Source organism: Ursus maritimus, unplaced genomic scaffold, assembly GCF_017311325.1.
Source record: "Ursus maritimus isolate PB19 unplaced genomic scaffold, ASM1731132v1 scaffold_15, whole genome shotgun sequence".
Taxonomy (NCBI): Eukaryota; Metazoa; Chordata; class Mammalia; order Carnivora; family Ursidae; genus Ursus; species Ursus maritimus.
Genome location: NW_024423897.1, coordinates 20,931,280 through 20,947,669, shown reverse-complemented (window position 1 = coordinate 20,947,669; position 16,390 = coordinate 20,931,280).

The window sequence follows — 16,390 nt, the reverse complement described above, 5'->3', positions numbered from 1 at the left end:
AGACCCCGATCCCTATTGAAGAGATAGAGGCCCCGCCCCTCCACAGGCTGTGGCCCAATGAGTGTGTGTCAGACTCTCAGACAGAGGACCGCTGGGTCGGAGAGCTGGCTTTGAAGCAGGGAGCTGGAGAGGAGGAGGAGACATTTCTCTGAATTGGAAGGAGCTGGAAAAAGCTGACAGGAACAGTGATACTCTACCTTAAATAAGCTGTGGGCACTTTGAGCAGTGCATTTTGCAGAGTTGTGGGAATCGGGGTGGAAATACAAATTAAAGTTGCAGGGTCTTGGGCAGGAGAGTACACATTTCCATTGATCCTTGTCACCTGCACAGCATGACAAAAATGGGAGATCAATAGATTTCTCAAGTTATCTTGTTCCATTGGAAATTCAGGGCTCTCTGGGGAAAGCATGATCAATGTGCCTTTTTTTCTTTTTTGGTTCGATTGCATCCACAATAGAATACAAAATCTGAAAGAACACTTGCCCATCACCTAGCCCTGCTTGCTGTTTGTCGGTTCAGTGTCTTTTGGCAGTGCCTTGCTGTCCCAAAAGGCACTGGGGTTTAGAATCAGGCACATCCATAGAAATCCTGTAAGACACTGGGAACATTACTCCAAGTCTGGCAGCCTCATTTCATTATCTATAAATTGTAGATTCATTCTCTCTATTTCATTCAACAAATACTTCCTGAGGACTCACCATGTACCGGGCAATGTTCTAGGCTTTGTAGAAGCATCAGTGAACAAGTAAGACAAAAATCTCTGTCACATGGAGCTTTTCTTAAAGCAGGGAATTCTGAAAATATACAAGCAAGCTAGTAAATGAATAATATGATTAAAGATAATGATTTGTGTTGTGAGGAAAAAGGATATGGGGCGATACAAACATAAGGCTGGAGGTGTTCTCTTATCAAGGGTAGTCAAAGAAAACTTATCTCAGGAGATGTTATTTGGGCTGAATTCTGAATGATGAAAAATCAGTCATAAAAGAGCTAAGGGAAGTGCATTCCCAGCAAAAGTAATAGCAAGTCCACAAGTCCTGAGGTAGTCACAAGCCCGATGTACCTCAGAAACATCAAGAAGGCAAATGTAGATGGGACTTAATGAGTAGACAGGAGAGTATGAGTGATGAGCTTGAAGTGACAGGTGGGGACCAGACCATGTAAATTTTTCTAGGATGATACAGAGTTTCAGTCTGATTCAGACTGCAGAGAGAAATCTTTGGAAAGTTTTGAGCAGAATTAAGAAGGGTGAAGTTTTAACAGGATATAGCCAGGAGGCTGGTGCAGTATTCTAAGAAATAGTAATGCCTTGTATTATGGCTTGGATTACTATGGTAGCAGTAGATTTGGGAGATATCTGAGTTTGGGAATATTTTTGCAAGGGATGGTACCTTATATGGTTGTTGAGAAGATTAAATGAGAGTACTTACATTAAAGCATCTTACACTTAAGAGATGTTAATAGTTTTTCCCCTTTATTTGTTAAATTGAATGATAAAATGGAGACTAAAGAGGTCAAGAGGTTGAGTCCAGGAATAATCTGTTGGTCAAGATGGGGCAGTTAATGCTGCTGTAAGAAATGATATCTCAGTGGTTTAAAAGAGTAAGGATTTATTTCTCACTCACACTACAGATTTATCATTGGCCAGCAGGAGGGTCTGTCCTGTGCTGTACTCACTCTAGGATCCAGGCTGGTGGTGTGGTCACTATCTGGGACTTTGCTGATCATTGCGATAGAAAGTGAGCTCTGGAAGGTCTCAGGTAGGTAATCATAAACTCCAGCCCAGAACTAAGTAATACCTGCCACCTTTGCTCAGAGCTCCCAGCTCTTTGTCCAGGGCTGATCATGTGTGTCCACTCAAACACAACAGGAGCAGGGAGTGCTCTCTTGCCACACTCACAGAAGATGGAGAACCAGGAAAATTTGCTGAACAGCCTTAACAATGACATACATAGAAAGTCATGACAGAGCCAGAATTGGAGCCTCTCGTTCATGATGAGCTTCGATGCTGCGATCACTATTAACAAACTTTAATATATATTTCTGATTAAGTGTAAGTATTGGGATGCAGTACCTCATCGAGGTGGAGGGCCATTAAAATTATAAGGGTGGACAGTAGCAGATGTGAACTCGAGGCTGGGAGAGATACACAACATATGGTACAACAAGTTAAAGATTCAAAGGCATCTCTCTATTGTGACAGGGGAGGTTAATCAACTAGAACAGTGTCTAGTAAGGGATGCAGTAACAGGCTTGGTGCAGGGTGATGATGTAGAAGTGATAAAGGCGTGGATTCTAGTGCAGGTGTGGGGTTCACATCCTGGGCGTCCCTCTTACTCGCTGTGTAACCACGAGGAACTTATTTAACCTCTGTGAGTCTCGGTTATCCCATCAGCAAAATGAGTAAATTAGCAGTACTGCCTTATGAGATTGTTAGTAGAGTGAAATAGCTTCTGATGAAATGTTCGAGACATATTATTTAAAATGGTACAGTATTTTAAATAAGGATTTAATAGTAAGATGTGTAATAAAATAATAATTCAATAATAGAAGTATATTTTTATTGGGGTCAAAAAGACTCTTGCAAGATTTGAAAACTGGGAGATGTGGTTGGGAGTGTTCACGTGAAAAGGACTTCTCAGGTTTAAAGAACTATCAGTACAGGAGAGCAAGTCAAAGTAGCTGATAAGGAGGTATATGCATATCTATTCCCCAGATCACCTGGGTCTGGGTCGGCACTGTCTAGCTCTGTGAAGACAGTGAGCCATCTCACTCAGTATCCTGAAGGCAATGTTTGAGGCAGGTTGGGAATGTTTTGGCTAAAGAAGATTCAGAAGAGTGAAGTGGGATATGAGGGTCACCTCCAAATATTTGACAATATGTTTGGATGACACCTAAGGAAAGAAGGGGAAGCTCATGTGTAGAAACCCCAAGGAAGCCATGATAGGGTGTCAATTCCACTGGAATATCCCAATAATCAAACAGAAAACCTCTTAGAGTTGTTCACCTGAATGAAAAGAAGCTCACGTCTTCATCCACCAGTTCCTGTCCCCCGTTGTTTGAAGATTGCTCCTGGGGGCAGTAACTCCCCTACATCTCTAGCTTGTTCTCGCTCGTGGGTTGAACAAGCTTCTGCGTTGTCAGAGAAGGTTACAGGATAGAAAAATAGAAATGTAGCATGAACTTATGGCACAACTCTATCAGTAGAGGTTAAGTCTGGGCATGCACAGGGCTACTCTTCATAGCTGCACCTTAAGCAGGTGGGCTAAGGGGATATGGTATGAAGGTACCAGTAGCATCTACTAAAATCTATAAAATAAAAAAAAATAGCTGATATTTGTTGAGCAATTATTCTTCCCAGGCATTGCTTTAAGCATCTTATATGTGTTAGCATATGTAATCTTTACAATAATTCTGTGAGGTAGGTTCTCTTTTCATCTTTGCGATACTGGCGAGGAAACAAAGCCCAGCGGTGTGCACTTTGGCAGATTTATAAAAGAGAAAGGAGAAGAGGTCCTTGATTACACTAATTTTCACAGCACCTCTCTGGATTCACAATTTCCCAGAAACTCAGTGGGGAGTTCTGTGGCAGGAGATGTCACGTATCCAGGAAGATGATCATGGTGGCCGTTGATTTCTTTCCAAGGTCTCTGATGGAAATAAAATCAGTTTCCACTCCAGTCTCAATGACTTACATTGACTGGAAACAGAGAATGACTAATGGTATTTAAACCACCAACAGGTGGAGACTTTAGTAATTACATCCTTAGGAAAGTAGAACCCAAGCAGCATCCGGAATAGATGGTTCCTCTGCAGATCAGAATGTGACTCAGTGAAAGCCAGTACCTGACAATATGGCATGTTTTCAAGGGCGATAAACGTCGCCATTGGCTAAAAGTCCTGGCCCAAGGATGTTTAAAATCTTACTCCTTTAAGCTTTTCTCCTCTGTGAGGGCAAAATATCATCATCATCATCTTCAGCGGTGGCAGCAGTGCCACCTTCCATGATCAAGTGTGAACTGTGTGCCAGGAGCCGTGTAAGTGATTGTTGGTTTGCACACTGGTTTCCATGTATGGAGAGTGAGGTGAGACTGAAGAATGAGGCAGATCATTCCAGATCGGTAGATGGAATGTATGTACAAGTCTTGTTGTGGGTGGCCACAAGACAAGTAGATTTCTGCACCTGCCTGCCGGAATCTTAAAAGTTATAGAGAGGCCTTCACTGGCCTTAGTTAGTCACATATACTGTCTGGATGGTCTCAGCAATGTCTTCTGCAATCAGTGCTGTGTTCTTGGAACAGGTGTCAGTGTGGAGATGGTGGGCAGAACATATATTCCAAGGACAGGAGAGGAGGTAGGGAGCCTCTAATTGCCTGGGTCTAGTTCCTGGGTCAACTGGGGGTCACATCCTCTGGACAACCTCTTCCAATAGCACTTTATTTGAATTCTTTAGTACAGTCCTTGAAAAAACCCATTGAGGCAGTATTTTTATTATTCCTCTTTTATAGATGAGAAAATCCAGGATTTAGAAAGGTTAGATGCCTCACAAACTCACATAGTTAAATATTATCAGGTCCAGGATCCAAACGATCCTGTTTGGATCCTGTTTGGATCCAAGCAGACTTGACCCTTTGCTCTCTGAGTGCAAGGCATTTGCCTTGAATCATGACTCAGAATTACCATGTAACAAATTCTATTTTATTCTCATATGAATTACTGAGCCTTGTATTTCAGGCGTATCTACTTTTAAATAGAGTGTTCCTGTAGACACAATATATTCACCCTGTTTGGATCCTGTTTGGATACCGTTTGGATCCAAGCACACTTGACCCTTTGCTATCTGAGTGCAAAGCCTTTGCCCTGAATCATGACTCAGAATTACCATATAACAAATTCTATTTTATTCTCATATGAATTACTGAGCCTAGTATTTCAGGGATATCTACTTTTAAATAGAGTGTTCCTGTGGACACAATATATTCACCCAAAGGTCAGTTCATAGCTGACACGCATGCACTCAATTCTGGGAATTGTGTTTTAAGGGACTTTTTATTTAAGTTAAAAAATAAAATTTTATGCACCCAAGTTAATAGAACCTGTCAAAATGCTTTTACATAGAAGCACAACCATATTGTTCTGGTATAAATTAGTTCACAGAATAAAGTAAGTGGCAATATGCCATATTAGTGCTATTTATATAAAGGGTTACTTGTAGATGACACCATTCAGCATGCCAGCCACTATAGAAGGTATTTTGAATAAAAATAATCAGAGGTTTTTTTGTGGTCCAGTTGGAGAGACAGACTAATTAACTAATAACATAAATGATATAAAATCATAACAGGGTTACACAAAAGAAGTACTTTATAAATAAAGCTACAAGATGTGATTTAGTTCTGAGATCTGAGAGATAAGAAGAAACGAACATGAAGTTTTAGGAATGGAGATTGGGAGGAAAGCATTCCAAGCAAAGCAGAGAACATGTGCAAATGCCTTGCGGTGGTGGGGCAGGGGGAGTCTAGTACCCATGAGGAGGAGGTGTGGGGGGCATATTGTGAGATGTGGACCATGCAGGGACCTGTAGGCCACACTGAGGGCTTCGTTTGTTCCTTTTGCTCTTTAAAAAATGCCAATGAAACATACATTCTAAGCAGGACACAATCCTCAGAAAGATCCTTTTTGGCTACAGTGAAGAAATGGTTGGAGGTGGAGAAGATGAGAGGATACAGGCTATTTCTTTAATCCAAGTAAGAGGTGATGGTCACTTGGGCTTAAATTGTGGCAGTGGAGATGATGGGAGGAGATAGAGGTAGGAGATATGGTCAACAGGACTACTGAGTGCCCAGGCCCGTCACTTCCTGACTATGTGACCTTGAGAAGATGCTGGACCTCGCTGAGTCACCGTTTCTACCTCCATAAAAATTGAAACAATAGCAGTATATACTTCAAGGATCTATGAGTTAACCTGTGTACCCAGTGTATGGTAAGTGCTCACTGAGTGATAGCTATTATTGGTATTTTTAGTGGAGGAAGTCCTCTTAGTAGTCATGGCAGTGCTGTCAAATTTAGGATAAGGGAGAATTGACAAAGGTGAAAATATTTCCAATAACTAGATTCACATAAGTAGAGGTCCTGGGTCGAAGAGATATGATTAAAAAGAGTTAACCTTGAATATGCTTTTTTTTTGTAACTCCCCTTTTTAGGCCTGTGTTAGAGACCTAAAAAAAGTTAAATTCATCTTTTACTTTCTAGTTTTCCAAAAAGGCTATTTAAATTTACAGTTCCTCTGTGGTGACTGAGCATGCACATGCCCCCAAAACCTTGCCAACATTAGACATTTGCAAAGTTTCCTTTTGGGGGTACAGTATTGTTTTAATTGGGTTTAAGCTTGACTATTTTTTGATGTTTAATGGTCATTTTCTACTTTTTTTCTTTGAAATGCCATTTCACAGTTTGCCTAATTAAGTAATAAACAGCAGACTAGACTTTTGTAAATAGCACAGAAACAGACACTAAAAGATGACACCCCAGTAAATTGTTGGAATTTTTGCAGAGTCAGATGAAGGCAATAAGGAGATTAGAAATCATAAAAACGATAGCACAAAACCCCAGGAAAGATTTGGCCTTGGGGAGGGAACACTTCAATAGGGTACAAGGATTAGAGCAGTTTGCACATCTCTACGAGATTATGATGTGGAAGATGGATTAAATGTTTTCCATGTTGCTTCTTTGAGCCAAGTAAAGATGCTACAAACAGGTGAATATTGAGTTAAAATAAGGATGAGATTTCTAATGGTTCTTTGAATTCTGTGAATAAAAATAAAGGAAGCTTTGTGAGAGGTAGAGACCCCTTCTCAGGGAAGATATTTAGGGAGACTGGAGACCTTTCAGAGCTGCTGGAAAGGATTATAAGTCAGACAAAGATGAATGAGCTTCTCACTACTCAGTGTTCCCCACAGACCAGCAGCATCAGTATCATGTGGGAACTTATTAGAAATGCAAAATTTGGGGCCCAGCCAGGCCTCCTGAATCAGAGTGTGCATTTTAAGAGGACTCCCAGGAGATTTGTTTGTACATTAAAGTATGAAAATCACTGGACTAGCTGTCCTCTCTAGTTCTCTCTTAATCAGTATGATCCTGCAAGTCTAGAAGTGATCGCAAGTGGAGAGAACCAGGCATGGTATGAGGACCCTGGGGGGAGATGCTGGATGAGTTGGCAAGCCTTTTAAGGTTTTTCAAACTACTCCAGCCATTCCTGCATCAAGTTCACAGCGATACCTGGGGTGACACTGGAAGAAGTAGGTATTGCTTCATACAGAGTGAATTTTGAGCTATTGACTCTCTGAGCTAGAAGAAACCCAGGGATTCCGATTGCAGTGACTTGTCCCAGGTTAAAATAAAAATTGATAACTTCTTTATACATTAATTTCTAACCAGGTTTGTTCTTTCCCTAGCTTGCTATCTCTTTCCCTCTCCTTCTCCCCTTGGCACTTCAGACACACAGACACACACACACAGACACACACACATGCACGCACACACATCTATGCACTTCTTAATTTACAAAACCTGTTTTTAAATTAGTCTGGTAGCTGTCCTTGGGGCTAAACACCAAAATCAAGGAGAGGAGGAAATGTAATATCTCAGAAGGGTCTTTTCCAGGAGTAGGAAAGCAGGCCGTGAAGGGAAATATAAACAGCAGTTGAAGTTGAAAAGAGTATAAACTACGAATGCCAACACTCTTCAGAGTGATATATGCTCTTCATTAGTTCTTCCTCAGACTCTCCAGCTGAGGTTTGACATCGGTTATTTCAGTAAAAAGGCTAGTGTCATGATTTAAGCCAGAGAAGACAACGGGGGAAAATAGAGGAGCCATGAGTGGAAGACCCGATGTCAGCAGTCAGGAGACGCATATAAACCCCAGTTCTACCATCTAAGAAGACTATGTTTGGTCTAATGGGTCCTTGGGCAAGTTATTTTATATGTCCATACTTCAGTAGCCTTATGCATAAAAATGTGGATTATTCCTATTTCACTTATCAGGTATTTTGAGTTGCAATAATACTTTGTAGTTTCCAAGAGATGTTTGTGGCTTCTTGTTTAAATCATCACTCTTCCCAATAGAGGTGTCAAGATTAATTATGGCAGACAGGGTGCGGTTTTACTTATTCACTGTTCCATTTGCGTGGCCAGCATAGTGCTGCTGCATGCGAAGCATAAAGAGTACTCAATCAAGTTGTGCTAAATGGATGGGTATATATATATATACGTGAAGGAAAGAAGGAGGAGGGGAGAAAAATGGAAAGGCAAGTTTGCTGCTTGTATGATATTAGAGTCTTGTTTGTAATGATCAGGCTTCCTACAGTCTCTTTCTGGTCACCTGGGCTGATGTTTCTTTCACAGGTTTTGCTTTTTAGTAATGTTGAGTTAATGGTTTAGTGAGAAGAACTAAGGTTCTGTGGTCACGGTCAGGCAGACCTGAGTTTAATTTTACACTGGTGTTATGGAGTAGAGGTAAAGAGAACCAGACAGATTTGAGTCTATTTAAAGAAGTAAAACAAACTTGATGTTGGATTGGATATAGAAAGGGTAGGAGAGGAAAGTGACAACCATGATTCCTAGGTTTTAGCTGGTATAACTGAATGGATTACCCACCCATTGAATCATTTATTGAATAGATGTTTATACATTCAATCATACCAGTCAAAACCTAGGTCTGTCCACATTGACCTAAGCATCACTATAGGCCTGAGTTGAGGGGGAAAGATCATGAGTTTAATTTTAGACATGTGCTGACTTTGATATGCCTTTGTAATGGCTATATGTAAAAGTTCAGAGGATTTTTTGGTATAGGTGTCTAGAACTCATAGGGAGACCTTGACTACTGATAGAAATGTGTGAAACTTTGCTTATGGAAGATAATTAAAGCTGTTGGCATGGGTGAGGTTGACTAGGGAAAGAGTGCAGATGAGAAATTCAGACTGGAACCTTGAGAAATTTCACCATTTAGTAGCAAGATAGAACCTCCCCAAAGAGCATGAGAAAAGAAGAGTAAAACCAAGACAAGGTCAAGTCAAGACAAAATCCCTCGTGACTTTATGAAAGGTATATAATTACAATGATGGGGGCATGCAGATTGCACTGATCTGGGGAGTTAGAAAAAAGTAAGGAAATGGAGGATTTATTAATAAGATTGTAGAAATTACTTTGAGAAGTTTGGCTGAGAAGGGGAAGAAGAGACATTGTGACTGGAAGTTAATTTTGAATTGAGGGGAAATTGTGATTTTTTAATGAAAGAGATTCATTTAAGAGCAGAAAGTATTCCTCTGAAAGAGAGAGGAAGAGGGAAGAAAGATGGGAGAGAGGGAGAGAACGGGGGAAGAGAGGAAAGTCATGGGGATGGATGAGTGCATATGACAGAGTGAGGGAATACTGTGTGTAAGAGTCCTGAGAAGAGGGAAAGGGAGTCTGCACATCTCAGCTGGTAGAGCTGGACTCAGATGAGAGGAAGACATCTTCTTTATTGTGAGAGATGGGAAGATGGTTTCTAGATTTTGGCAGGAAGTGGAGGGACTCTGGCCTTTGGTGATTTCCAGTTTCTTTGTAAAGTACAAGGCCATGGTTTCTGCTGAGAGTCATCAAAGAGGTGACAGGGAGAGGGAGTTGGGATGGAGCAAAGGTCAGAGGTAGGGCTGGGAATTTGAAGAGAGTGGAGATGACTCAATTAGGCTTATCGGCAAGTAGGAAAATGAGTTAATAAGAAAAAATTGTAAGATTACTGGAGGTGATAAAGGCCCACGTTAGGCTGGCCAGTAAGTCAGTCAACACGCATATATTGAGCCAGGCATTGTTCTGGCACTCAAGGTAGGTTAGTGAGTAAGAGGAGCCTACTTATTAGTGACAGGGGTGGTGGATGATGTAAGCTTCTCTCCAGGCACCAGTTCCTACCAAGTGCAAGACTTCATGCTTCATGGTGGCAATAGAAAGATGAAGTAAGACCATTGGGTTTTCCCAAATGATACCATTTCTGACAACACTAAAGAGTTCCAGCTCTTTGATTCCTTCTTAGTTGCTGCAAATGAAGAAAAGACAGCCTTGGACCCTGCAGAAAAATAAAACTCCGGTCAGAGGTCTGCAACCATCAAATGAGTTCCCCCATACTGGCACACTTGGCATGTGAGTGCGAAACACACATTTGGATGATCAAGATGCAATTTATAGTAGATCACAGGGGCCAAGCCAGATGAGAATGTCACAAATTATCAGCAAAAATGTGTGTAACATTCAACTCCCAAGTCTTGACATAAGAACTGTGTCTAATCCATTTACCTCTCCCAGGGAAACCCTTCTGATAAGGCCCGGTATGCGAGCACTTGTTCCTTCCCCTCTATCCTTCCAAGGCTCTGCCCTTGTTTAGGCCCAGCTCATTATACAGCAGCTGTCTTCATTACCATGCCGTTTTTTACTGATGGGAAAGTGTTGCCATGGTGATGCTGGAATATAGGCCTGAACACAGACCAACATGAACTTATCCCAAGTTATAGGCAGTGGAGCAGTCAGGGGTCATAAACCCATCTCCTTTCTTCCTTATGTATATATTTCTTTAAGGAAGGGGTATTGGAGTTCATGGAGATGAGCCCTGAGAAGTAAAGGGGACGGATGCAGGTCCTCACATAGCTATATTTTATTTGATTATAATTATATTGTTTCTCATAAACATATTCATGAAGCTTCCCAGGTTAGCAAAGACGTAGCCCAGTCAAAGAACTGACAGTCTTGTTTGCTTTTTTCTCTGCACAGTCATAGACATACAGTATGCACGTGTGTACAAATACGCAGCAGTGCTAGTGGAGACCACTGGGAACCACATGCATGCCTTCCTGTAAACCCTCTATTGTCTCTAGAAAAGCTCAGATTCATGACCTATTGAAAGTAGTTGATGTGGGTGTTTGTATACAAAATTATGGATTATTAGAGCTAAAGAACCCTTAAGAAATCATCTAAGCTGACTTTTCCACTTAGAGATGAGGAAATCCTAGGGATGGGAGAGACCCTATTAGGGACCCAGTAACCAAGAGGCAGGTAGACTGAGCTGGAATGAGAAGCATCATTTTTTTCCTATCTGTCTGATACATTCTGCTAAATTCTGCTTCCAAAGGCTTTCAGAGAACAAACTATCTTTTTCAGCAGAAGGAAGTTGATGGAAATGAAAATAAATCCAGAAGACTCCCCACCCCAAATATTAAACTTGATTTAGTCATTTAAAGCCACTGACCTGAACCTCCTAATAAAGCCTGGCTCACTTTGGGGGGTATTATGAATGGACCTGGAACCTTTAGGAGATAAACAGTAATAGTGCTCAGAGCTGACTTCTTAGCACGTGTCCAGTCTAGCTATTAGCACGACCTCTTATCTTACCCTGTCTTTGCTTTCTTGGTCTCTAGACCCATTAGTATGAGGCATCATTTGACATATTTCTATGACATATTTCTATCTGTCCTTTCTAGAGCTCAAGTACTATTTACAATGGGTATTGGTGACTTCATATCATAGGATGATATCAGAGGATAATTGTAACACTGAGTTAGGTGTAAATTGAACTAAGCTATGTGGGTTCCCTGGAGACATTGGTGAATCTTGGCAGAAATGTCTATAAATTTTCTTAATAGAAAGGGTGGTTTGGAACTTGTACTGCTATTTTACCCACTGTCAAAGGCTGAAGGTCTTAAGAGCTTCTTGTTGGGGAAGAGATTTAATAAGAACTATAGTTAATTGAGATTTGGGCTAGACACCAAGAGTCTTAGAAACAGATTCTGACTTCTTATTGATGGAGAAGTTAAAAGGACTATTTTAACCCCTCTCAGCTTTAGTTCTTTTGCATATAAATCAGGCTGAGAATTATATATCCTGTCGGCATTGTTGTGAGGGAAAGGGGAGAAAATGCAAGAGAACTGGGTAAGAGCTGTTACCTTCTCCAGCCTTTACTGAGCACCCTGTGTGTCCTGGGACACTCCTTACTCTTGGGGTTAGTTTGCCTCTGCTTGCTTCTTCAGAGGGATTTTGTGTTATTTATTTTATTTTTTTAAGTTTGTATTTAATTATTTGAGAGAGAGAGAGAGAAAGAGACAGATAGCGAGAGAGAGCATGATCTGGGGAGGAGAGCAAGAAGCAGGCTCCTTGCTAAGCACGGGGTGGGCTCGATCCCAGGACCTTGGGACCATGACCTGAGCCAAAGGCAGACGCTTAACCAACTGAGCCACCCAGGTGCCCCCAGAAGGATTTTATATACATCAACTCCCTTGCCATCACCACTGACAATGTGAGTGAGCATGGGAGAGAAAATTGACTTGTTCAAGATTACCATGCACAGAGTTGGGATTCCTGAGTTTTAGTCCTTGTTGGGTTTTAATGGAGCCCATCTGATCTTGAGGAAATTATCTTCATAAAATACAAAAAGATCATGTCATTACCCCACTTAAAATCCTCCATTAGCTTCCCTCTTCTGTTCAAATAATTCCCAACATCTTTACTCTGTTCTGCAAGGTCCTACACCATTTGGCCAGTCCTCACTTCCACTTCATCCTTTTCCATTCTGACTCTTACCCACTGCATTTCAGCAACAGAAGACTTCACTTGGTTCCTCGACTTACCTTCCTTTCCTGCCTCAGGCTTTGCATATGTAGCTACTTCAGCCTGTAATGCTCCTTCTCCTGGGACTTTGCAGAACTGCTTCTTTCTCATAGTTCATTTCTCAGCTTAAATGTCACTTGCTCAGAGACTTTTCCTGAACACCCTATGTAAAGCAAGTATACTCTATGATTTTTTATTACAGTCTTTAGTTTGTTACCTTCATAGCAATCTCAATTTGTAATATTTTCTTCATGAGTAGTTACTTGATTTATCTCATGTGGTTTGTTTACTCTTCTGGAATGTAAGCTTCATGAAAATAAGGACCAAATCTATTTCACTTATGGCTGTGTTTCCAGCACCCGGCAGGCACTCAAGAACATTAGCTACATGAACAAATGTATGAATAGATATGTCACTTTCTGAGTGTCTAGTTCATCATACATGAAATATGCTGTAACAGTACCTATTTTATGTATTCTCTAAACTACAAATATGAAAGGATATGTGACTCTTTCCTTTTGGGGTAATCATTTCCTGGTCTCCATTAGACTTTTTTTTTTTTCTCCTTTGTTTTTTCTTTTACATTTTTCTTCTCCACTTGCTTGAGCTATATATAGAATTTACTAAACTAAATGTTGTAGTGGTGAGAACACTGGTTTGGAAATCAGGTGATCCAAGTTCTAGACTTAGATATGATTCTGTTCACAGTATGATTTTGGACTGGTTAGATGCCTACATTTGGACTTCAATTTCTTCTATGCTTACAATGAGGAAGTTGGAACAGATGAGCCAAAGAGATCTTTTCCACCTGGACTATTGTCTAACTTAGATAGTTTGTTTCCCTTCCATCAATTAACCTGGACAGCCTTATAAGGCAATTGCTTTTAAAATAGCAATGGTCATCTGGATTCATGTTTGGGTATATTGCCTAAAAATAGAAGTCCATTAATTAATTTATATTCATGCTATAAATTTTACAATCCCTGAGGAGAAACCAAGTCTCAAAACATCTTGCCAATGAACAAAATACTCTATGCCCTTGATGCATGCTGGCTGCAGTATACTGGGAGCCAAGAGTGCTGGCAAAACAGGAGGGAACAGTGTTATGTCCTCATGTTGTTCTCCATCTGCCATATTTTGTAGGTCTGCCAGAATTTTCCCAGCACGACTCCTCCAAATTTCCCATTTCATCCCAGATTATACACATCTCAGCCCTGGCAAGGAAGATCCATACTTAGAGCCAGTTTGGGAAATGTTTGACGTATATTCAATGTTTAGTATTCATTATCCCGTGTCCAACAGCAAAACAAGAGTATAGTCTTCTGATTAAGAGATTAAGCTATGGAACCAGAAGCCTGGATTTGAATTCAATGAGACTTGTGATAATGACTTAATCAATATAAGATGAGTTTCCTTGTCTATGAGAGAAGCATAATAATAGTAGCAAACTCAGAAGTTGTTGACAGGGTTGAGTGAAATAATAATGTAAAATACTTAGCATATCCCTGGCTCATGGAAAGCAGTCAGCATGCATTACTTGTTGTTTTACTTTCTTTTATTACTTGAGTAAAAACTGGAGTATTCCAATCTAGGCCAGGAGGTGCTATTTGTTTTCCCTATGTCCAGTATGTTAATTTTTTGTGTCATCATTTGAAAAGCTGCTATTTGGACTATGATCTTTAAGATCCCTTCCCGCTCTGAAATACTAGAATGAATAGGAATAAGGCAAATTTGGCATTATGGGAGGATAAATAATAGACATTTTAGTTTTTCTAAATCATCTAAGAACTCTTGCATATTAATCACCATGTATTATATAAAAATATCAATGAGTTTGTCAGTTAGAACATACAAGCCAGAAAGTGGGTACGCGGTAAAACTGTGCCGTAGGTGACATTTTTGGGAAATCCAGATCTTCCCAGTCTTCATCGTTCCTGAAATGTCTTTCCTGGCATCCTAACCTTTTTCTTATGCTCTCCTTTCCCATCCCCCTACTTTCCTGAATCCCTGAATTATATGTCTTATCTCTGACTGTAAAACGAAAGCTCTTGTTTCCTCCTATTAAATAATTTCATGCTCTGAGAAGCAGGGAGGAGGCATATTTCAACCAAGTTCTGTGATTGGAACAAGCTTTCCCAGGCCCTGATAGAGTGCCAGATTGGTAGTTGCTATTTTCTTTCTTTCTTTCTTTTTTTTTTAATAATTTTTATTTTGTTATATTAGTCACCATACAGTACATCCCCAGTTTTTGATGTAATGTTTCATGATTCATTCTTTGCGTATATTCTTTCTGATGGCTGAGTGACATTCCATTGTATATATGGACCACATCTTCTTAATCCAGTCATCTGTTGAAGGGCATCTCAGTTCTTTCCACAATTTAGCTATTGTGGACAATGCTGCTATGAACATTGGGGTGCATATGGCCCTTCTCTTCACTACGTCCGTACCTTTGGGGTAAATACCCAGTAGTACAATTGCTGGATCATAGGGTAGCTCAATTTTTAACTTTTTAAGGGTTCTCCACACTGTTTTCCAAAGTGGTTGTACGAATTTGCATTCCCACCAACAATGTAGGAGGGATCCCCTTTCTCCACATCCTCTCCAACATTTGTTGTTTCCTGCCTTGTCCATTTTTGCAATTCTAACTGGCATAAGGTGGTATCTCAAGGTGGTTTTGATTTGAATTTCCCTGATGACTAATGATTTTGAACATTTTTTCATGTGTCTGTTAGCCATTTGTATGTCTTCATTGGAAAAGTGTCTGTTCATATCTTCTGCCCATTTTTTGATTTGATTATTTGTTTCACATGTATTGAGTTTGAGAAGTTCTTTGTAGATCTTGGATACTAGTCTTTTATCTGTAGTGTCATTTGCAAATACCTTCTCCCATTCTGTGGGCTGCCTCTTAGTTTTTCTGACTGTTTCCTTGGCTGTGCAGAAGCTTTTTATCTTGATAAAGTCCCACAAGTTCATTTTTTCTTTTGTTTATCTTGTCTTTGGAGATGTGTCATGAAAAAAGTTGCTGTGGCCGATGTCAATGAGGTTGCAGCCTATGTTCTCCTCTAGGATTTGAATGGATTCCTGCCTCACATCGAGGTCTTTCATCCATTTGGCGTTTGTCTTTGTGTATGGTGTGAGAGAGTGGTCAAGTTTCATTCTTTTGCATGTAGCTGTCCAATTTCCCCAGCACCATTTACTGAACAGACTGTCTTTTTTCCACTGGATGTTTTTTCCTGCTTTGTCAAAGATTAGATGCCCACTCTTGCCATTATTATTCAATATAGTACTAGAAGTCCTTGCAACAGCAATCAGACATCAAAAAGGGATAAAAGGTATTCAAATTGGCAAAGAAGAAGTCAAACTGTCTCTCTTCACAGATGACATGATACTCTATATGGAAAACTCAAAAGACTCCACCCCCAAACTACTAGAACTTATAGAGCAATTCAGTAATGTGGCATGATAAAAATCAATGCTCAGAAATCAGCTGCATTTCTATACACGAACAATGAGACTGAAGAAAGAGAAATTAGGGAATCCATTCCATTTACAATAGCACCAAAAATCATATGTTATCTCAGAATTAACTTAACCAGAGACATAAAGGATCTATATTATAGAAACTACAAATCACTCTTGAAAGACATTGAAGAAGACACAAAAAGATGGAAAAATATTCCATGCTCATGGATCGGAAGAATAAACATAGTTAAAATGTCTATGCTACCCAGAGCAATCTACACTTTCAGTGCCATCC